The sequence below is a fragment of the Rattus norvegicus genome, chromosome X, assembly GCF_036323735.1.
Source record: "Rattus norvegicus strain BN/NHsdMcwi chromosome X, GRCr8, whole genome shotgun sequence".
NCBI classification, from domain to species: Eukaryota; Metazoa; Chordata; class Mammalia; order Rodentia; family Muridae; genus Rattus; species Rattus norvegicus.
Window position 1 is genome coordinate 104,279,447 of NC_086039.1, and position 23,878 is coordinate 104,303,324.

General features: G+C 41.7%; 1 non-coding gene and 1 pseudogene across 1 annotated transcript; one reads left to right on the plus strand and one right to left on the minus strand.

The window, feature by feature from the left end:
• The first annotated feature begins 9,790 nt into the window (after positions 1-9,790).
• On the plus strand, positions 9,791-20,950 carry LOC134484206 (presenilin-associated rhomboid-like protein, mitochondrial; annotated as a pseudogene).
• Trnaa-ugc (transfer RNA alanine (anticodon UGC)) lies at positions 17,748-17,816 on the minus strand. Its single transcript has one exon. It is a non-coding gene; the product is annotated as a tRNA-Ala (tRNA).
• Positions 20,951-23,878: the final 2,928 nt, after the last annotated feature.

Consider the following 23,878-nt stretch of genomic DNA (forward strand, 5'->3'; position numbering starts at 1 on the left):
CCCTCCCCATCCCCTTCTATATTGGTGCTCCCCTCCCCATCCTTCCCCATTACCACCCTCCCCCCAACAATCACCAAGGGCTTCCCCTTCCACTGGTGCTCTTACTAGGTTATTCATTGCTACCTATGAGGTTGGAGCCCAGGGTCAGTCCATGTATAGTCTTTGGGTAGTGGCTTAGTCCCCGGAAGCTCTGGTTGGTTGGCATTGTTGTTCATATGGGGTCTGGAGCACCTTCAAGCTCTTCCGGTCCTTTCTCTGATCCTTCAACAGGGGTCCCATTCACAGTTCAGTGGTTTGCTGCTGGCATTCACCTATGTATTTTCTGTATTCTGTCTGTGTCTCTGGGGAGAGATCTACATCCGGCTCCTGTCGGCCTGCACTTCTTTGCTTCATCCATCTTGTCTAATTGGGTGGCTGTATATGTATGGGCCACATGTGGGGCAGGCTCTGAATGGGTGTTCCTTCTGCCTCTGTTTTAATCTTTCCCTCCCTATTCCCTGCCAAGGGTATTCTTGTTCCCCCTTTTAAAGAAGGAGTGAAGCATTCGCATTTTGATCATCTGCCTTGAGTTTCATGTGTTCTGTGCATCTAGGGTAATTCAAGCATTTGGGCTAATAGCCACTTATCAATGAGTGCATACCATGTGTGTTTTTCTGTGATTGGGTTACCTCACTCAGGATGATATTTTCCAGTTCCATCCATTTGCCTATGAATTTCATAAAGTCATTGCTTTTGATAGCTGAGTATTATTCCATTGTGTAGATGTACCACATTTTCTGTATCCATTCCTCTGTTGAAGGGCATCTGGGTTCTTTCCAGCTTCTGGCTATTATAAATAAGGCTGCGATGAACATAGTGGAGCACGTGTCTTTTTTGTATGTTGGGGCATCTTTTGGGTATATGCCCAAGAGAGGTATAGCTGGGTCCTCAGGTAGTTCAATGTCCAATTTTCTGAGGAACATCCAGACTGATTTCTAGAATGGTTGTACCAGTCTGCAATCCCACCAACAATGGAGGAGTGTTCCTCTTTCTCCACATCCTCGCCAGCATCTGCTGTCACCTGAGTTTTTGATCTTAGCCATTCTCACTGTTGTGAGGTGAAATCTCAGGGTTGTTTTGAGTTGCATTTCCCTTATGACTAAAGATTTTGAACATTTCTTTAGGTGTTTCTTAGCCATTCGACATTCCTCAGCTGTGAAATCTTTGTTTAGCTCTGAACCCCATTTTTTAATAGGGTTATTTGATTCCCTTCGGTCTAACTTCTTGAGTTCTTTGTATATTTTGGACATAAGCCCTCTATCTGTTGTAGCATTGGTAAAGATCTTTTCCCAATCTGTTGGTTGCCATTTTGTCCTAACTACACTGTCCTTTGCCTTACAGAAGCTTTGCAGTTTTATGAGATCCCATTTGTCGATTCTTGATCTTAGAGCATAAGCCATTGGTGTTTTGTTCAGGAAATTTTTTCCAGTAAACATGTGGTCGAGTTGCTTCCCCAATTTTTCTTCTATTACTTTGAGTATATTTGGTTTGATGTGGAGGTCCTTGATCCACCTGGACTTAAGCTTTGTACAGGGTGATAAGCATGGATCGATCTGCATTTTTCTACATGTTGACCTCCAGTTGAACCAGCACCATTTGCTGAAAATGCTATCTTTTTTCCATTGAATGGTTTTGGCTCCTTTGTGAAAAATCAAGTGACCATAGGTGTGTGGGTTCATTTCAAGGCCTTCAATTCTATTCCATTGGTCTATCTGTCTGTCTCTGTACCAATACCATGCAGTTTTTATCGCTATTGCTCTGTAACACTGCTTGAGTACAGGGATAGTGATTCTGCTGAATTCCTTTTATTGTTGAGGATAGTTTTAGCTATCCTGGGTTTTTTGTTATTCCAGATGAATTTGCAAATTGTTCTGTCTAACTCTTTGAAGAATTGGATTGGTATTTTGATGGGGATTGCATTGAATGTGTAGATCGCTTTTGGTAAAATGGCCATTTTTACTATATTAATCCTGCCAATCCATGAGCATGGGAGATCTTTCCATTTTCTGAGGTCTTCTTCAATTTCTTTCTTCAGAGGCTTGAAGTTCTTATTGTACAGATCTTTTACTTGCTTGGTTAAAGTCACACCAAGGTACTTTACATTATTTGGGTCTGTTATGAAGGGTGTTGTTTCCCTAATTTCTTTCTCGGCTTGTTTCTCTTTTGTGTAGAGGAAGGCTACTGATTTATTTGAGTTAATTTTATACCCATCCACTTTGCTGAAGTTGTTTATCAGCTTTAGTAGTTCTCTGGTGGAACTTTTGGGATCACTTAAATATACTATCATATCATCTGCAAAAAGTGATATTTTGACTTCTTCTTTTCTGATCTGTATTCCCATGACCTCCTTTTGTTGTCTGATTGCTCTGGCTAGAACTTCAAGAACTATATTGAATAAGTAGGGCGAGAGTGGGTAGCCTTGTGTAGTCCCTGATTTTAGTGGTATTGCTTCAAGTTTCTCTCCATTTAGTTTAATGTTAGCAACTGGTTTGCTGTATATGGCTTTTACTATGTTTAGGTATGGGCCTTGAATTCCTATTCTTTCCAGGACTTTTATCATGAAGGGGTGTTGAATTTTGTCAAATGCTTTCTCAGCATCTAATGAAATGATCATGTGGTTTTGTTCTTTCAGTTTGTTTATATAATGGATCACGTTGATGGTTTTCTGTATATTAAACCATCCCTTCATGCCTGGGATGAAGCCTACTTGATCATGGTGGATGATTGTTTTGATGTGCTCTTGGATTCGGTTTGCCAGAATTTTATTGAGTATTTTTGCGTCGATATTCATAAGGGAAATTGGTGTGAAGTTCTCTTTCTTTGTTGGGTCTTTGTGTGGTTTAGGTATAAGAGTAATTGTGGCTTCATAGAAGGAATTCGGTAGTGATCCATCTGTTTCAATTTTGTGGAATAGTTTGGATAATATTGGTATGAGGTCTTCTATGAAGGTTTGATAGAATTCTGCACTAAAACCGTCTGGACCCGGGCTCTTTTTGGTTGGGAGACCTTTAATGACTGCTTCTATTTCCTTAGGAGTTATGGGGTTGTTTAACTGGTTCATCTGTTCCTGATTTAACTTCAGTACCTGGTATCTGTCTAGGAAATTGTCCATTTCCTGTAGATTTTCAAGTTTTGTTGAATATAGGCTTTTATAGTAAGATCTGATGATTTTTTGAATTTCCTCTGAATCTGTAGTTATGTCTCCCTTTTCATTTCTGATTTTGTTAATTTGGACACACTCTCTGTGTCCTCTCGTTAGTCTGGCTAAGGGTTTATCTATCTTGTTGATTTTCTCAAAGAACCAACTTTTGGTTCTGTTGATTCTTTCTATGGTCCTTTTTGTTTCTACTTGGTTGATTTCAGCTCTGAGTTTGATTATTTCCTGCCTTCTACTCCTCCTGGGTTTATTTGCTACTTTTTGTTCTAGAGCTTTTAGGTGTGCTGTCAAGCTGCTGACATATGCTCTTTCCTGTTTCTTTCTGCAGGCACTCAACGCTGTGAGTTTTCCTATTAGCACAGCTTTCATTGTGTCCCATAAGTTTGGGTATGTTGTACCTTCATTTTCATTAAATTCTAAGAAGTCTTTAATTTCTTTCTGTATTTCTTCCTTGACCTGGTTATCGCTGAGTAGAGCATTGTTCAACTTCCACGTATATGTCGGCGTTTTTCCCTTATTGTTATTGAAGACCAGCTTTAGGCCGTGGTGGTCTGATAGCAGGCATGGGATTATTCCTATCTTTCTGTACCTGTTGAGGCCTGTTTTTTGACCAATTATATGGTCAATTTTGGAGAAATTACCATGAGGAGCTGAGAAGAATGTATATCCTTTTGCTTTAGGATAGAATGTTCTATAAATATCTGTTAAGTCCATTTGGCTCATGACTTCTCTTAGTCTGTCTATGTCTCTGTTTAATTTCTGTTTCCATGATCTGTCCATTGATGAGAGTGGGGTGTTGAAATCTCCTACTATTATTGTGTGAGGTGCAGTGTGTGTTTTGAGCTTTAGTAACGTTTCTTTTACGTATGTAGTTGCCCTTGTATTTGGGGCATAGATATTTAGGATTGAGAGTTCATCTTGATGGATTTTTCCTTTGATGAATATGAAATGTCCTTCCTTATCTTTTTTGATGACTTTTAGTTGAAAATTGATTTTATTTGATATTAGAATGGCTACTCCAGCTTGCTTCTTCCGACCATTTATTTGGAAAGTTGTTTTCCAGCCTTTCACTCTGAGGTAGTGTCTGTCTTTGTCTCTGAGGTGTGTTTCCTGTAGGCAGCAGAATGCAGGGTCCTCATTGCGTGTCCAGTTTGTTAATTTATGTCCTTTTTTTGGGGAGTTGAGGCCATTGATGTTGAGAGATATTAAGGAATAATGATCATTGCTTCCTGTTATATTCATATTTGGATATGAGGTTATGTTTGTGTGCTTTTCTTCTCTTTGTTTTGTTGCCAAGACGATTAGTTTCTTGCTTCTTCTAGGGTATAGCTTGCCTCCTTATGTTGGGCTTTACCCTTTATTATCCTTTGTAGTGCTGGATTTGTAGAAAGATATTGTGTAAATTTGGTTTTGTCATGGAATATCTTGGTTTCTCCATCTATGTTAGTTCAGAGTTTTGCAGGATACAGTAACCTGAGCTGGCAGTTGTGTTCTCTTAGGGTCTGTGTGACATCTGTCCAGGATCTTTTGACTTTCATAGTTTCTGGCAAAAAGTCTGGTGTGATTCTGATAGGTCTGCCTTTATATGTTACTTGACCTTTTTCCCTTACTGCTTTTAATATTCTTTCTTTATTTTGTGCATTTGATGTTTTGATTGTTATGTGATGGGAGGAGTTTCTTTTCTGGTCCAATCCATTTGGAGTTCTGTAGACTTCTTGTAGGCTTATGGGTATCTCTTTCTTTAGGTTAGGGAAGTTTTCTTCTATGATTTTGTTGAAGATATTTACTGGTCCTTTGAGCTGGGAGTCTTCACTCTCTTCTATACCTATTATCCTTAGGTTTGATCTCCTCATTGAGTCCTGGATATCCTGTATGTTTTGGACCAGTAGCTTTTTCTGCTTTACATTATCTTTGACAGTTGAGTCGATGATTTCTATGGAATCTTCTGCTCCAGAGATTCTCTCTTCTATCTCTTGTATTCTGTTGGTGAAGCTTGTATGTACGGCTCCTTGTATTTTCTTTTGTTTTTCTATATCCAGGGTTGTTTCCATGTGTTCTTTCTTGATTGCTTCTGTTTCCATTTTCAATTCCTTCAACTGTTTGATTGTGTTTTCCTGGAATTCTTTCAGGGATTTTTGTGATTCCTCTCTGTAGTCTTCTACTTGTTTATTAATGTTTTCCTGTGTTTCTCTAAGGAAGTTCTTCACGTCTTTCTTGAAGTCCTCCAGCATCATGATCAAATATGATTTTGAAACTAGATCTTGCTTTTCTGGTGTGTTTGGATATTCAGTGTTTGCTTTGGTGGGAGAATTGGGCTCTGATGATGCCATGTAGTCTTGGTTTCTGTTGCTTGGGTTCCTGTGCTTGACTCTCGCCATCAGATTATCTCTAGTGTTATTTGTTCTTCTATTTCTGACAGTGGCTAGACTGTCCTATAAGCCTGTGTGTCAGGGCTGCTGTAGACCTGTTTTCCTGTTTTCTTTCAGCCAGTTATGGGAACAGAGTGTTCTGCTTTCGGGTGGGTAGTTTTTTCTATCTACAGGTCTTCAGCTGTTCCTGTGGGCCTGTGTCCTGAGCTCAATAGGCAGGTTGCTTGCAGTAGGAACGTTTGTCTTACCTGATGTCCTGAGGCTCAAGTTTGCTCGTGGGGTGTTTCTTATGAGCTCTCCTTGGGGGCAGCAACCAGGAAGATCTTCACTGCCCTTTCCAGGAGCTTTCGTGCACCAAGGTTCAAGATGGTGTTTGGTGTCTTCCTCTGGATTCAGAGATGTGGGCAGAGTGCAGTCTTTTCTGGTTTCCCAGGTGTGTCTGCCTCTCTGAAGGTTTAGCTCTCCCTCCCACGGGATTTGGGTGCAGAGAACTGTTAATCTGGTCGTTCCCTTCAGGTTCAGGCGGTGTCTCAGATGCAGCGGACCTGCTGCTCCTGGGCCGTCCTCTATGGGAACCCAGAAGCCGTATACAGTTTCCTCTTGGGCCAGGGATGTGGGCAGGGGTGGGCAGTGTTGGTGGTCTCTTCCGCTCTGCAGTCTCAGGAGTGCCCACCTTTCCAGGCGGTGAGGTCTCTCTCCCACGGGGTTTGGGAGCAGAGAGCTGCTGCGGGCGGGGATCCACGGGTTTGTGATTCCCGCTAAATACCAGAAGTGTCGGTCCTAGCGGAATTTTGCCTCTGTGTGTCCTGAGTTCACCAGGCAGGTCTCTTGGAGCAGGAAGGTTTGTCTTACCTGTGGTCCCGAGGCTCAAGTTTGCTCGGGGGTTTTGATTACGAGCTCTCCATGGCACCCGCAACCAGGAAGATCATTGAAAACTTTTGACATTTAGTTCCCACATGCATGATCTCTACTAAAAGCTTATTCCCCAGATATATTAAATGTGTGTGTGTGTGTGTGTGTGTGTGTGTGTGTGTGTGTGTGTGTGATTCCTTACACTAAATATATCTGCAAGAACAATAAAAAGGGACAAAGGCATGGAATTACACATTTTAAAAAAATGGCTGACTGATGCATTAAAAATTAATTTTGAATTTCCTTGTCCTTCACAAGGTCTAAATTAATGCAGCTCATTCAAACATCAGAATTAAATCACATATAAAATGTTCATCGTTAGCTATTAGAAGCATAAAATTAGAACAGAGTAAACATGTATATTGATGTTTATGTATAAAATGGTGCATACGCCATTGAAGGCCCCTTAGGGTTTGCTGTTGTGGTAAGTAATTTTTTAAAGAAAGAGAGTTCATAAACCCACACTATGGTCTGCAGGGGTGGGTCACATGGCATCTGCAAGGTATTTTCATCTTAATCAGCAGAACACCTCAATCAGACTAGCTGAGTTTGCAATATCAGCAGAAGCCGCCCTCTTGTGACTGTCTGCTGTGAACTCTGTTCACAGTCCCAGCATCTGCCCCCTGTGGTTATAGTGACAATTCCCAGTATCCCAGTAAAATCAAAACTCGATAAGCTTGTAATTTGTCAATCAGATTCACATGAGTAAATTCTCACCCCGCAAATCCTCCACACAAGAAATAGTTAACCAATTAACATCGATATACACTGTCCACCTATAGGACAAATGTCCTATAAAAGCCCATCATAACTACCTGTGGCCCTTTAAGGTCACACAGATCTAGGTTGTCCTTCTCTGCATCCATCTTGGTTCATCTTCTCCACTCTCCTCTCTGTCGCTCCTCTCTCCAAAACTCTGTGCCCGCCTTACTTTGTCACTGCCCAATCACAGGCCTTGCCTTATCTTGTGCCTTCCTTCACCTGCATGTAGACAACAATCCACATCTCACCCTTTCTGTCTAATTAAAAAGAGAAATTCCTCTCAAATATAAATTGAACACAGCTATCGCCATTCTGTAATTAAAAGTATAAGATACACTGAACACCCAGTCCATCATCCTTGTCAATTAAATAATGCATTCCCTTATCAATCTTAGCTTAAGAAAGCCTCTTCATGTCCCATATTCTTTCTTCCATCTCTTCCATAAGACTCTTTGAGCTTCTCTTGTATTTATTAAAAGGGGTTACTTATGTCCCTCTTAAAGTCCTTTATCATCATGAGATATGATTTTAAATCAGACTCTTGCTTTTCTGGTGTGTTAGGTTATCCAGGGCTTGCTGTGGTGGGAGAACTGGGTTCTAACGATGCCATGTAGGCTTGATTTCTGTTACTTATGATCTTGTGCTCACCGCTCGCCATCTGGCTATCTCTGGTGTTATTCGGACTTGCTGTTTCTGACTGGAGCTTGTCTCTGATGTGAGCCTGTGAGCCTGTGATCTTAGATGTGTCAGCACTTGTGAGACACCAGCTCTCTCCGGGTGGGATTGAGTTGTGCATAGTTGTGACATAGGGTCAGCTCCTGGACACAGATGGAAACCAGAAAGATCCTGTCCCTGGCTGCCCTGTGGTTCCTGTGTCCCAGTCCTAAAAGAACATACATGGTATGTACTCACTGATAAGTGTACATTAGGAAAAAAAGCTCAGAATACCTACGATATAACTTGTAGACCACATGAAGCTCAAGAAGACAGAAGACCAAAGTGTGGATGCTTCAGTCGTACGTAGAAAGGGGAACAAAATATTGATGGGAGGGACACTGTGGGAGGGACTTGGGAAGAAAGCAGGAGGGGCGAGGAAAAAAGGGGAGGGATCAGGTTAGAAAGGAGACTGGATAGATATATAGAGGGTTAGGAAATTGAACAGAAGTGTGGAGAAATGGAGGACAGGGGATCTGGGGACAGCCACCATAAAGTCTCACATGGCAGGAGAGCAAGAGACTCCCAGGACCCAAAGGGGATGAAATTAGCTGAAATACTAAACAAAGGGGAGAGAGAACCTGTAGAGACCATTTCCATAGGTTAGGCAAGGTTCCTGGTTGAGGGATGGGACCACACACCCTTCTCAAAAATTTTAACCCAGAATTGCTCCTGTCTAAAGGAAATACAGGTACAAAGAGTGGAGCAGAGACTGAAGGAAAGGCCATTCTAGAGACTGCTCCACCTAAGAATCCATTCCCTATGCAGACAGCAAATCCAGACGCTATTGCTAATGCCAAAAAATGCTTTCTGACAAGATCCTGATATAGCTCTTTCTAAGAAGATCTGTCAGAGCCTTACTGATACAGATGAGGATGCTTGCAGCCAGCCATCAGACTGAGCGCAGGGTCTCCAATGGAGGAGTTAGAGAAAGGACTGAAGGAGATGAAGGGGTTTTCAATGGCCCAAGAAGAACAAAAATGTCCACCACCCAGAACCCCAAAGCTCCAGGGACTAATCTGCCAAACAGAGCACACATGGAATGACCCATGGCTCCAGCCACATATGTAACAGAGCATGGCCTTATCTGGCATCAGTGAGAGGAGAGACTGTTGGCCCTGAGGAGGCTTGATGCCCCAGCATAGTGGAATTCCAGGACAGTAAGAGGGAGTGGTTGGAGAGCACCCTCATAGAAGGAAGAATGAGGTCATAAGATAGGGGGTTTCCAGAGGTGAAACCTGTAAGGGAAATAATATTTGAAATGTAAACAAATAAAGTAACCAATAAAAATTTAAAAAGTATTGGGTAAAATCTGTATTCCAGTTAGCCTGGAATACACGTTATATACAGTATACTACAGCAGCAGAAAGAAGAGATACCCTGCCTCTAAAGAACGTTGGAGGAGAGAACGTAATATCATCCTCTGACCTACACACTTGTACTAGAGCACTTGCATGCATGTACTCATGCTAGCACACACTCACACAAGCACACACTCACTCAGGCACACACGCCCATGTGTGCACAAAAAATCAGTACAGCTATTACTGCACATCTGTACATTTAAATAAGTGTCTGTATGTTGGGGCGTGTGTGCTTGCACGTGTGTGGGAAGAGTCTGTGAGATGAAGAGAGATGAGGCAAGGGCACAGCCTCCATTTGACTGAATGTAGACAGGCTTCGCCATCCCTGTACCTCGTGTGCTTCCACTGTCTCTTCCTTGTGCACGCCTTCTTATTACTCTGTCTCCTACGGTAACATGAGAGAAATCTGTGGACTCGCCATCCACACCAGCTCCAGACCATAACAAGAGTCACGTGGAATCAGTCCTGACAGCATGTTACCAGAGCAATTGGGACATGATAGGTAAGTCAGTTCCTTCTCTCTTCCCTTCCTTCTGTGGAGCTGTGGTGCCATGGGATGAAGCATCTTGGGATATCAGACACATTACTGTTCGGTATTTCCTATGTGAGACAGTGACTTTATCACACAGATAAAGGATGGATGTGCTGTAAAGGATCAATGTGAATCAACTTATATAGGGATGTGTGGCAGGATGTGTGGCACACACAAACACACACACACACACACACTTGATAGAGGATGTTTGTGTATATATCTTCTATACACACTGACTGTGTAGATTGTGGTCACTTCCATGGAGCAAATTAATTACATGGAAATGTGGGCTTACCCCTAGGAGCTCTGTGTGTGCATGCATGTGTGCGTTCATATTTAGACTCATACAAGCTTCTGTCGCTCCCTCGTGTCTATTCTTTATATTCAGCTCAGACCAGGATTGGGTTCCAATCTCAGATTCCCAGCCTGTGTTCTCCCCCTCCATCTGGCCAGACTCGCACAGATGCAGTTCCCATTACAGCCACGGGGTGGAAGCAAATCTATATTCTTAAATATTCATGACAAGTCTGATGTTTTACAGAGTAGCAAATATCCCCCAGTGAATGGACTTCTCCTGCCTTTGTGAGTTTCACAGGTGTCCTAGTAATGTTCCCTTTATGAATGATCGCAAAGCTAGTGCTCAACAACTCATTTCACCTCTGCTTAGTGTAAATGTGCAGGTCAAAATGTATATATACAGGGGTGATTTGTATAGAATATAGTATTCATGCTTGGATTTTGTTCTGTCGCTTTTAGTTGCTTTTTGAAACATTCCAACCCCTCTCCAGAAGGCTATGGTAGGGCTACCCTTATCCCTCCCTGTCAGACAACATCATTCTCTGTCCATCATTTGCATTGTGCTGTATTATGCTCCCCTGTGGCTCTGCAGAGCAACCGTGTGTGTGTGTGTGTGTGTGTGTGTGTGTGTGTGTGTGTGTGTGTGTGTGTGAACTGTTTTACAATTATTCTTTCACGGCAAAACTAGAATCATTCTGTTCAGGACAGTTTATACTTTGTTTTTATGTGTGTTCACCTGTGTGTGCATGTGCACATAGCCTTCTGAGTGTGTGTGTGTGTGCTTGTGATTGTGTGTGAGTGTGTGTGTGTGAGTACGTGTGTTTGTGTGTGTAATGCATCTGCATATTAATGGGGGGGAGAGAAAATGTGTGGGCACACATGTGCCAAAGTGCACAAATGAATTTTTGTAAATGTTTATTTGCACTGTGTGAGCCTGTGCATGTTTTCATGTGTGTGTGCGTGAGTGTGTGTGTGTGTGTGTGTGTTTGTGTGTGTTCATTGAATGTAGATGTTGACATTCAGGTGAAGGCCACAAGTATTCATTAGGAGACTTAATCTATTACTTTCTGATTTACTCATTTGAGCAAACATCTCTCACAAACCTGAAAAATGACTGGAAGACAAATGGTCCCACCCAGTCACCATCTCCAAGACATGTGCCTATAATTTCATGTGTCTCTATAGCCAGCATTTTGATTTGAAATACATTGTGGAACGGATAGTCCTAGAGTACAGGAACTGTTTAGGAAACTAGTTAGGTGCAGGCTTTCATGATCGTGAGCAAAGTGATGCTCATGTCAGGAACGTATATTTGGTATAGTATATGCCTCAGACACTGTCAATAGGGCAACACAATGGCCATTTGCTAAAGACCATCCAGGTGTTATCACGGTGCCCATTTAAACAATGGATTCATTTAGTTATCAAGTATTTATATGATAAAAGGGAGTTCCATATATCTCAGTAGAGGCAGAAGCCAGGATCTACATGTGTGCATCTATGTGATACCTATATTTATATATGTTTTTATAGGTGATATATATATATGTATATATATATATATATATGAAATGTGTTCATCATATGCATTGCATTGAAAGCTGAAATCACACTTCTATATATTATTTTGAGATAGGGTCTTACTCTGTAGCCCTAAGTGCTCTAGAACTCATTATGCAGACTGACCTCAAACTTGCAACAGTTCAGTCTCTCTCTCCCAAGTCCTGGGATTGTGAGTTTCCTCAATCACACTTATCTTGAAATCACACTTGTAGGCAATGCCCTACTTCACTATTGTACCAAGTATGTGATTCTCAATTTCACGATTATTATTTACACGATTTCGGAACTTTAGTATGTGTGCATTTGTATGCATTATTTTATGTGCACTCCGCATTTCTACCACCTCATATCTCAGTATTAGGAAATAAGACTGTTCCTAGTCAAGACACTACGTTTACTAAGAAGGTAATACTGGAGACAGCAACACGGCCCAGGCAGCAGTCAAACTTATGTCAAAGGCCTGGGTGTAATAACTAAAACCACAAGAGGGAAGTAGAGCTCTGACTCCCTCAAGTTGTCGCCTTTTCTCTGACCTCTAGCCATGTGCTCTGGCATATGTACACACTGTCCACACTAAAATAAATAAATAGATAGATAGATAAATATATAGATAGATAACAAAATGAATAAATAAATGAATAGATGGATCAATCAATCAATCAGTAAATGCAGTAACTACTCTAAGAGTTAATATTTGGATGGGAATGAAAGTTGGCGGTAGAGACACCACTTGGCAGACATTTGGAAGGTCTGGGGTCTGATATCCCCCACACAAAAAGAAGTCAATTAAAAAGCAACTGCAAATGATGAGTGTTGCACTATATACTACTTCAAAACAAATGGCCAATAAAGTAGATTTCCTGTGTCTGGGGGAAATTTCTCAGTGTCAGAGCGTAGGTTTTGCATGGGTTAGACCCTAGTTCATTCTCAAGACCCAAAAATTAGTACAGTGATATTCACAGCCCAGTAGAAGATTTTCTGTAACTATGGGTATGAATTATGAACTTACAAACACAGGGAGAGATCTGAACCCAAATGCCAATATATATGGATCATATTATAATGTATGTGGGGTACCTGGTACGATGGTGCCTGGCACTGCATCTGATGGCCTACAATGTATCCCCAGGACCCACATGACCTAAGCAGAGGAACACTCCTGAAAGTTGCCCTCTGGCATTGACATGTTAAGCAAACATATACATATATGTAAAGAATATAAATAGATATAACTTATTAGAAACAAGACAATCTTATTACCTATTGAAATAGAATATAAAACTAATCCTTTACAAGACATATACCTTATTTAAAGGCATACAAATAATATCTTGAACACTTAAATACAAGCACGTGTACCTAAGTATAAGTAGAAATCAGGGGGGAGTTATGTTAATGTTATAGGGAAAACTAAAATCAAAGTGCAATAAAAGTGTTTTAGCAAACAGTAATGCAGGTCCAAATTCACTAGGAAAATGTTAGCCATTCATGCCTACGTTCGAGTCATGCAACAGAGCATCAAATACAAGAAAGATAAGAAAAAGATATGAGAAGTGATTAAAGATGGTGGATGCAATTAACATGCTTCTCTGAATGCAAAATCAAGTATGGGGAAATAATTCAACAATGAAAAGACCTGCATAAGGTAACCTCAAGGGCAATCCCATAAGAAGACATAGAGAACTCCATTGTGATACAAGGTAACAATTTCAATATGGACATGGAACTTGTGTGATGACTGACTCCATGTGAGGCTAGTAGATCTTGGACACCAATGAGAATACAAATTAAGATTGTGGAGAATGTGAACATTGACGAAAACAGGCAGTTTATAGTCTGAGGCTAGAGTATTCCTACTATTGTTTTGAGACAAAGTCTCCTGTGCGGTCCTGACAGGCCTGGTTGAAGTCCTAGAGATGCAAGTGTTTCTGCCTCCCATCCGCTGAGGTCTTAATGGCCTGTGCCGCCATGCCTGGCATAATTGAGCTATTTGTGCTCACATGCACTGTATTAATACTTCTTCTTTTGCAGTGATAAAATGGTGCAGTGGACACAAACTAACAGGGAAGCAATTGTCTTGCACTCTGTTTGGGAGGAAATAGACATTTTGAAGTAGGGAGGACAAGGAAGGAGGCCGGTGTGTGAGCAAGAGCAGGAACACGACTGAGCACATTTGCATCCACACTCAAGAAGCACAGAGAACACCAGTGCATTGAGGCTATAAATGCCAACGCTCACCCAAGTGATGTACTTGCTCCAGCTAGGTACTCCCTGCTAAAAGTTCCTCCCCTCCAACAGAGCACCACCAAGCCACTATGGTTATGATTTCCATGACTTCAGCATTAAGATATAGATGCACTCTGTTTTCCCATGCCAATCCTACAACTTCTTAGAAGAAATTGGAAAGCAAATTAGCACGCTGATTAACCATTTTTATAGAAATAAAAAGGGCCCAAATTATATCATGAAGGAAATGTAGAAACAATGCTACTTGATGTGAAATCACATTATGTACCTACAGTAGTGAGAGAGTGTGCTACATTGTCAAGAGAAACAAGTACCTAGGCATGCTGGGATAAGCCCCAAATCCCAGCATTGGGAATCAGATGGAGGAGAGTCAGGACTTCAATGTCTTCGTTGGTAATATAGTGAGGTCCTGCAAGTGTGGAGTGCACGACACCAACCATCTCAAAGAAGCAAAAGACACAAATATCAAAGGAACACACAGAGTCCAGACACATTCTCACAAATACATGGGCGGCTGATTTCTTTAATGGTAGCCCCTAGCCTTGAGCCTCAAGTGCACCTCCCCTTATCTTTCCATGTCTCAGCAGTCCAGGAGACCCTGACCTGCCTTTTCTCTGCCTGCCAGGCAGACTTTATCCCTCTTTTGTTCCCTCTGCTTCAGAGAGGTGGCAAATGGCTCCAGACACTGTATAGACCAGACTGCTACACATGTACGCTCGTCTCGTCGCAGTGTCCTAGGTTTGGGGGTTAAGACCTCTGCCGTGGTGCCTGTTTCCTCGGACAGCAGATGCTCAGGAAACATAATGGAAAGTACAATCAGCACATCTGAGAGTAGGACTTACTGGGGTGTCATCGTGATTTGGCTGGTAAGTCATTTGTTGCTCTGGAGAAAGGAGAGAATCATCTCCCAAGGATTGTTCTCTGACATCCACACATGGCTGGTTCGCTAATGTCCTTAGTGTCTTATGTTACTGTAACTGATAACTCTAGCTCTTTCTGTAAGACTTAAATTACACTTATTGATGAATGTATGTGGCCAGTAAAGAACAAAGTTTCCCATTATGTTTCCCCGGAACTTTCTCAAACAAAGCCCCTTGAAATGGCAGAAGGAATCGCGGCTCACCTTCTGAGAATTGGTTTTGAAAATGAAGTGTTCCTGACGTGCTCTAGTTTTAAATGTTTGTTTCCTGCCTAATGGCTCCATTAGGAAAGTTGTAGAAGCTTAAACAGAACTGTAGGAGAAAGTATTTCCCTTCAGATTCTTCTGAGGGACTATATTATCCTACAGGGCTCTGAGATTCCTGTAGGCATGTGAGAACGCCTCTCCTCTGACAGACGTTCCCGCTCATATATTATACTGTAGTTGTGTGTGTGTGTGTGTGTGTGTGTGTGTGTGTGTGTGTGTACATACATATATACATACATAGATACTCGGGTCAAGGATAGTTGCATCTGTCTTCCCTCCCTCAGAGAAATTCAAGTGCTCACCTCTGGGAACACATAAGCTTGGCTACAGAGAATGCTCCCATCACTACATCACCTAAGTAGACATTTTAACGGAGTCCACAGGGACATTGGTTTCCATGGCAACCACAACGCTCCAGTTCTCTGTTCAGTAACTAGGAACGTTCCGCCCAATCCTCCCTTCTTTTCTCTCCAAGCAGAACTCATTGACCCTTGCTATCTGTCACCTGAGAAAGCCACCCACTAGGGAAACTGCCACCTGCTTGAAAGCAGAGCTTCACTCAAGCTCAGAACAAAACAATCCTGGAGGCACATCCACGCTGTACTCACCAGACTATTAAAACCTCAGGGAAATAACTGGATTATTGATGACCATTGTCCTTATGGTCCTAGATGAACGCTTTAACCAGTAATTACCTATGCATATATGCTCTCCCAGCAAAAAATTAAAGCCTGGATATCTTGTGAAGAAACAAAACCAGAACACAAAAAGGACCCCCGAGATGCTGGGAGTCGAACCCGGGTCCACTAGAACGCAAGGCAGCCGCTCTACCACTGAGCTACATCATCAAGGGTAACAGTCCTTCCATCACAGTCCATATAAACCTAGGAGACTGAAGCAACATGGCTACAGCTACAGGGAGCTGCAACACTTTCACAACATGCCGGCATCTGCATCTCTTCACTGCCTGCAATTAATAATTTCAAATCAAGAGCTGCTATGGGATGTCTTTTATGAAAAAAGAAAATATACTCAACAAAAACAAAGTAATAGTATTAAGAACAAGAATCTTTTTTAAAAACAAATTAGAAAAACGTTTATTGAAAAATGACAACAGGTACAAAAAGGTTAGGCCAATGCAAGGAACGCTCTCCGGCTTCAGACCTGCTCACTTCAAACTTACCAATTACCTTAAAAATCCACCCCCTCACTCTATCCCCCACTGACACGAAGAAATGAGTTTTGGGCCTTTCCCTGTTTCTGGTTACTCCTCATAGTTATATAATGGCTTAGTCATGGTTTTGTGAAGTCTTTATTTTTCTGGACTCAGGGTATACTGGCTCGCTTAAGGATCTCTTGCCTTCTTTCCTCTGACTGCCTCCCTCTGTGTGATCCTTTGTAGTCCATACTGGGTGTCAGTCACAGGACCTTGTATGTTCTACAGAAATGTTCTAAAACTGAACTACATTTCCAGCCTCCCTGTGTAACTTTAACACCAGAGAGAACAGGATTCCCCCTCCCGGTCACCGACATACTTTATGACTCTTTTATGTACCTTATCTATGTCTCATTTTATACATAAAAAGGTAATGTTCATTCCCTCGAGTGTGAAATGGTTCCTCAGTGAGAATGTATGTGTTCTACACACAGCCCTTATCGGTGTATAAACTTGTATGCAAGCATTTTATTTGACCTAACATTAGGTGTTAGAGTTCGTAATTTTTAACATCTACACCTGATCGGATAAGTAGAGATATTAATATGAGTATACCTATCAACACAAATATTTAAGTAATGTTTTGATATCTAGGCTTGCTTCAAATTTAACTCAGATTTACAGTACAGCTGAACAGTACCTGTGTTTTATTTTCTGTATAAAATAAAACTCAAACTTTTAAAAATAAAAGAAATCATAATTCTTCAAAACATGGCAGACCCACAATGAATTGTCAGTATCATGTCAAATTAATAATAATGAGTGACTGCAGGGTATGTCTGGTCTGGCATAGGTTGGGAAGATGGCATTGAGAGTTTGCGTAGAGTGAGGCTGCGGCTGTGGTCATGAATGGGTGCCTCCAGTGGGCTTCGGTTACTGACATGTCTGAGACTCAGTCTCTTGGGCTCCCTGACACGGGTTGAAGTTATTTCTTCAACAAGCAAATTTGAGTTTGGAAAAGCACCGAGGAAGGGCGAACCTTGAAGATCAAACACAGGGTCAAGGGGGGAAACATAGAAGAAAGTGTCTTGATCCTGTCCCTGAAACAGACTTTTCTCTTACACAGTATCCTCCCTTATTTCTCTCAAAGCAGAAGTCATTCTTCCTTGACGTCGTTCACCCGAGAAAGCATACCCACTAGGAAACTGCCAGCAGCATGAAGGCAGAAGCTGTGAGGAAACATAATCCCAGAGCGATGACCACGCTGTACTCCCCAGACTAAGAGCCTCCATGGGAACGTCTTCAAGGTTAGAGTGGAATATTGTTGTCACGGTTATAGATGAGCACTTTGACCATACGCCCAAGACTACGGAGGTCTTTACCGACACCTCTTCTAGATCCTGTCTAGAAACTGATCCTGAAGAGAAAAAAAAAAAACAAAAGGCTTGGAGAGGCCGGGAATCGAACCCGGGACAACATACGTGCAAGGTATGCGCTCTACCACTGAGCTACAACTCAAAGCCTCGCTCCAGACCTCTTTCCAGCCTATATGAACTGACAGAGACTCAAGCTACTTTTTATAGTGCGTGAAGATATTTATATCACATATTTGCATATCATTATCGACAATTTTTATGTCATCACTTCTATGGGAAAAGAATCGATTTCCAATGCAAGCAAAACAAGAACAAGAACCACAACAAATTTTGTGCTCTGCAAAACATGGCGGACCTACATCACTTGAGACTATTGTGCTAAATTCATTAGAATGTGCTTCTGAAGGATTAGGAACATCAGGCAATATTGAAGCAGGGATTGGGTAGATGGCATTCTGAGGTTGGGTACAGCGAGTCTACGGTTGCCTTTAGTCTTCTGGGCCTCCCTTCTATGGAGCCTACCAGTAACGCTCTCAGACCCAGGCTCTGCGCCTGCCCAAATCCGGGTATAAATTTTATCTTAGGCAACATTGTACGTTTACAAATGTTCTGAGGAAGGAAGAACCTTGAAGATCAAACACAGGGTCAAGTGAAGAAGCATACAAGAGAAGTACCTTGATCCAGCCTCTGAAGGAAACAGGAAACAGTTTTTTTTTTTTTAATCATTAGGTCTAGCTTATACCAACTCGACAGAAGGCTTTAATTCCACTATAGAGGTCACAGGCTGTGTATTTGAATCAGCTATATTTAGCATTTCGAATCACCGAAGTCCACAGTACAGAGTAATGCTGATGACATAAAAGTTAATGGTTGGACAGCATATGCCCACAAAACAAAGTAGACATCAGAAAGGAGATCCACAAGTGGTGTAATAGCCTAGGTGGTGGCCAGAAGCGGGTGACAGGCATCCTAATCACCACATCTCTCTCATTCTGCTTATGGACACCCTGCATTCCCTGCATCTGACCATGCACATATTCTGTACACACAACCCAGCCTCAGAAGTCCTTTGGTCTCCAAGTTTCTGTCCACAATTTCTCCTTATTCCTCACGGCACAAATATGTCTGTTTTGTGCAGCTTCTCATCCAGCATCGAGAACATTCTGGGTCAAGAACAAGTTGTACCCATGTTCATGTCTTCCGTTGTTATTTTCAATTTTGTCAGTTATGTGTGTAAAGTTGCCACATTAAAATCAGGACCTTTCCTTGGTGCTTGGGAGCAGTCATGGCAATTCTTGCTGCAATCTGCACCACGATTCCAGACCGGAGGCTCCTTATCATCTTCCTCGGCGATTTTGCCTTCATGGCAGGCAATGCCTTAAAAGTAATCATTGTCTTGGAACCAGCAGTGATGTTCCTGAGCTGGATAATTTTTTATACGATATATTTCTTTATTTACATTTCAAATTATCCCCTTGCCCGGTGTTCTGTCCTTAAACACCCTCTGCCCTCCCTTGTCACCCTTCCCCTTCCTCTTCCCCATAAGGGTGTTTCCCTCCCTTCCAGCCAGCTTACCACTCCTGCGATGTTCCCCTGCACTGGGGGTCCAACCTTCGCAGGACCAAGGGCTTCCCCTTCCACTGGTGACCCAACAAGTCTATTCTGTGCTACATATGCATTTGGAGCCTTGGGTCAGTCTGTGTATAGTCTTTGGGTAGTGGTTTAGTCCCTGGTAGCTCTGGTTTGTTGGCATTGTTGTTCTTATGGGGTTGCAAGCCCCTTTAGCGCTTTCAATCCTTTCTCTGCTTCCTCCCACGGGTATCTCTCTTCTCAGTTCAATGGTTTGCTGCTAGCATTCACCTCTGTATTTGACATGTTCTGGTTGTGTCTCTCAAGAGACATCTCTCTCCGGTTCCTGTCGGCCTGCACTTCTTTGGTTCATCCATCTTAACTAGTTTTGGTGACTGTATATATATGGGCCACATGTGGGGCAGGGTGTGAATGGCCATTTCTTCGATCTCTGCTATAAACTTTATCTCCACCTCCCCTCCTATGAATATTTTTGTTCCCCCATTTAAGAAGAAGTGAATCATCTGCACTTTGGTCATATTTCTTCTTGAGCTTCATGTGGTGTGTGGATTGTATTTTGGGTAATTTGAGTTTTGGGCTAAAATCCACTTATCAGTGACTTCATAACATGTGTGTTTTTCTGTGATTGGATTACCTCACTCAGGATGATACTGTCTAGTTCCATCATTTGCCTATGCATTTCATGAAGTCATTGTTTTTGATAGCTGAGTAGTACTCCATTGTGTAGATGTAACACATTTTCTGTATCCATTCCTCTGTTGAAGGGCATCTGGGTTCTTTCCAGCTCCTGGCTTTTATAAATATGTCTGCTATGAACATAGTGGAGCATGTGTCTTTGTTGTATGTTGGAGCATCTTTTGGGTATATGCCCCGGAGATTTATAGCTGGGCCCTCCAGTACTTTAATGTCCAATTTTCTGAGGAACCTCCAGACTGATTTCCAGAGTGGTTGTACCAGTTTGCAATCCCACCAACAATGGAGGAGTGTACCTTTTTCTCCACATTCTTGCCAGCATTTGCTGTTCCGTGAGTTTTTGATCTTGGCGATTCTAATTGGAGTGAGGTGGATCTCAGGGTCATTTTGATTTGCATTTCCCTGATGACTAAGGATTTTAAACATTTCTTTAGGTGCTTCTCAGCCATTTGATATTTGTAAACTGAGAATTCTTTGTTTAGCTCTGTACCCCATTTTTATTATGGTTATTTGGCTCTTTGGAGTGTAACTTCTTCAATTCTTTATATGTTATGCATATTAACGCTCTACCGGATGTAGGATTGGTAAAGATCTTTTCCCAATCTGTTGGTTGCCATTTTGTCCTAACCACAGTGTCCTTTGCCTTACAGAAGCTTTGCAGTTTTATGAGATCCCATTTGTCGATTCTTGATCTTAGAGCATAAACCATTAGTGTTTTGTTCAGGAAATTTGCTTCTATGAAGTTATGATAGAATTCTGCACTAAACCCATCTAGTCCTGGGGTCTCTTTGGTTGGGAGACTTTTAGTAACTTCTTCTATTTCTTGAGGTGTTATGGAAATGGTTATGTGGTTTGTCTAATCTGGATTTAACTTTGGAACCTGGTATCTGTCTACAGAATTGTCCATTTCCTCCAGATTTTCTAGTTTTGTTGAGTATAAGCTTTTGCAGTAGGATCTGATGATTTTTTAAAAATTTTTCTCAGATTTAGTTGTTACGTCTTTCTTTTCATTTCTTATTTTGGTAATTTGGATACTCTCTCTGTTCCTTCTGGTTAGTTTGGCTAACGATTGTTCTATCTTGTTCTTTTTGTTTCTACATGGTTGATTTCAGCCCTGAGTTTGATTATTTCTTGCCCTCTACTACTCTTGGGTGTATTTGCTTTTTTTGTTCTAGAGATTTTGGGTGTGCTGTCAAACCACTATTGTATACTCTCCCGTTTCTTTCTGGAGGCACTCAGAGCCATGAATTTTCCTCTTTCCACTACTTTCCTTGTGTCCCATATATTTTGGCACGTTGTACCTTCATTTTAATTAAAGTTTAAATCTTGAGTTTCTTTGTTTCTTTCTTGATCAAGTTATCATTGAGTAGACATGAGAGAAATCTGTGGAGGCGCCATCCACACCAGCTCCAGACCATAACAAGAGTCACGTGGAATCAGTCCTGACAGCATGTTACCAGAGCGATTGGGACATGATAGGTAAGTCAGTTCCTTCTCTCTTCCCTTCCTTCTGTGGAGCTGTGGTGCCATGGGATGAAGCATCTTGGGATATCAGACACATTACTGTTCGGTATTTCCTATGTGAGACAGTGACTTTATCACACAGATAAAGGATGGATGTGCTGTAAAGGATCAATGTGAATCAACTTATATAGGGATTTGTGGCAGGATGTGTGGCACACACACACACACACACACACACACACTTGATAGAGGATGTTCGTGTATTTATCTTCTATACACACTGACTGTGTAGATTGTGGTCACTTCCATGGAGCAAATTAATTACATGGAAACGTGGGCTTACCCCTAGGAGCTCTGTGTGTGCATGCATGTGTGCGTTCATATTTAGACTCATACAAGCTTCTGTCGTTCCCTCATGTCTATTCTTTATATTCAGCTCAGACCAGGATTGGGTTCCAATCTCAGATTCCCAGCCTGTGTTCTCCCCCTCCATCTGGCCAGACTCGCACAGATGCAGTTCCCATTACAGCCACGGGGTGGAAGCAAATCTATATTCTTAAATATTCATGACAAGTCTGATGTTTTACAGAGTAGCAAATATCCCCCAGTGAATGGACTTCTCCTGCCTTTGTGAGTTTCACAGGTGTCCTAGTAAAGTTCCCTTTATGAATGACCGCAAAGCTAGTGCTCAACAACTCATTTCACCTCTGCTTAGTGTAAATGTGCAGGTCAAAATGTATATATACAGGGGTGATTTGTATAGAATATAGTATTCATGCTTGGATTTTGTTCTGTCGCTTTTAGTTGCTTTTTGAAACATTCCAACCCCTCTCCAGAAGGCTATGGTAGGGCTACCCTTATCCCTCCCTGTCAGACAACATCATTCTCTGTCCATCATTTGCATTGTGCTGCATTATGCTCCCCTGTGGCTCTGCAGAGCAACCGTGTGTGTGTGTGTGTGTGTGTGTGTGTGTGTGTGTGTGTGTGTGTGTGTGTGAACTGTTTTACAATTATTCTTTCACGGCAAAACTAGAATCATTCTGTTCAGGACAGTTTATACTTTGTTTTTATGTGTGTTCACCTGTGTGTGCATGTGCACATAGCCTTCTGAGTGTGTGTGTGTGTGCTTGTGATTGTGTGTGAGTGTGTGTGTGTGAGTACGTGTGTTTGTGTGTGTAATGCACCTGCATATTAATGGGGGGAGAGAGAAAATGTGTGGGCACACATGTGCCAAAGTGCACAAATGAATTTTTGTAAATGTTTATTTGCACTGTGTGAGCCTGTGCATGTTTTCATGTGTGTGTGCGTGAGTGTGTGTGTGTGTGTGTATGTGTGTGTATTTGTGTGTGTTCATTGCATGTTGATGTTGACATTCAGGTGAAGGCCACAAGTATTCATTAGGAGACTTAATCTATTACTTTCTGATTTACTCATTTGAGGAAACATCTCTCACAAACCTGAAAAATGACTGGAAGACAAATGGTCCCACCCAGTCACCATCTCCAAGACATGTGCCTATAATTTCATGTGTCTCTATAGCCAGCATTTTGATTTGAAATACGTTGTGGAACGGATAGTCCTAGAGTACAGGAACTGTTTAGGAAACTAGTTAGGTGCAGGCTTTCATGATCGTGAGCAAAGTGATGCTCATGTCAGGAACGTATATTTGGTATAGTATATGCCTCAGACACTGTCAATAGGGCCACACAATGGCCATTTTCTAAAGACCGTCCAGGTGTTATCAGGGTGCCCATTTAAACAATGGATTCATTTAGTTATCAAGTGTTTATATGATAAAAGGGAGTTCCATATATCTCAGTAGAGGCAGAAGCCAGGATCTACATGTGTGCATCTATATGATACCTATATTTATATATGTTTTTATAGGTGATATATATGTATATATATATGAAATGTGTTCATCATATGCATTGCATTGAAAGCTGAAATCACACTTCTATATATTATTTTGAGATAGGGTCTTACTCTGTAGCCCTAAGTGCTCTAGAACTCATTATGCAGACTGACCTCAAACTTGCAACAGTTCAGTCTCTCTCTCCCAAGTCCTGGGATTGTGAGTTTCCTCAATCACACTTATCTTGAAATCACACTGGTAGGCAATGCCCTACTTCACTATTGTACCAAGTATGTGATTCTCAATTTCACGATTATTATTTAACACGATTTCGGAACTTTAGTATGTGTGCATTTGTATGCATTATTTTATGTGCACTCCGCATTTCTACCACCTCATATCTCAGTATTAGGAAATAAGACTGTTCCTAGTCAAGACACTACGTTTACTAAGAAGGTAATACTGGAGACAGCAACACGGCCCAGGCAGCAGTCAAACTTATGTCAAAGGCCTGGGTGTAATAACTAAAACCACAAGAGGGAAGTAGAGCTCTGACTCCCTCAAGTTGTCGCCTTTTCTCTGACCTCTAGCCATGTGCT